Genomic DNA, 622 nt, shown 5'->3' on the forward strand with positions numbered 1-622 from the left:
TGGTCATAACTTTTCTTCCAAAGAGTAAGCGTCTTTTAATTTCATGGCTGCAATCACCATCTGCAGTGATTTTGGAGCCCCAAAAAGTAAAGTCTGACACTGTTTCCCCATCTATTTCCCATGAAGTGATGGGACTGGATGCCATGATCTTAGTTTTCTGAATGTTGAGTTTTAAGCCAACATTTTCACTCTCCTCTTTCGCTTTCATCAAGAGGCTCTTTAGTTCCTCTTCACTTTCTGCCATAAGGGTGGTGTCATCTGCATATCTGAGGTTATCGATACTTCTCCCAGCAATCTTGATTCCAGCTTGTGCTTCTCCCAGCCCAGCGTTTCTCATGATGTACTCTGCATAGAAGTTAAATAGCAGGGTGACAATATACAGCCCTGACATACTCCTTTTCCTATTTGGAACCAGTCTGTTGTTCCATGTCCAGTTCTAACTGTTGCTTCCTGACCTGCATATAGGTTTACTGAAGAGGCAGGTCAGGTGGTCTGGTATTCCCATCTTTTGAAGAATTTTCCACAGTTTATTGTGATCCACACAGTCAAAGGCTTTGGCATAGTCAATAAAGCAGAAATAGATGTTTTTCTGGAACTCTTGCTTTTTTTTTTTTTTTCTTTA

The sequence above is a fragment of the Bison bison genome, unplaced genomic scaffold (genome assembly GCF_000754665.1).
Source record: "Bison bison bison isolate TAMUID 2011002044 unplaced genomic scaffold, Bison_UMD1.0 scf7180017864383, whole genome shotgun sequence".
NCBI lineage: Eukaryota > Metazoa > Chordata > Mammalia > Artiodactyla > Bovidae > Bison > Bison bison.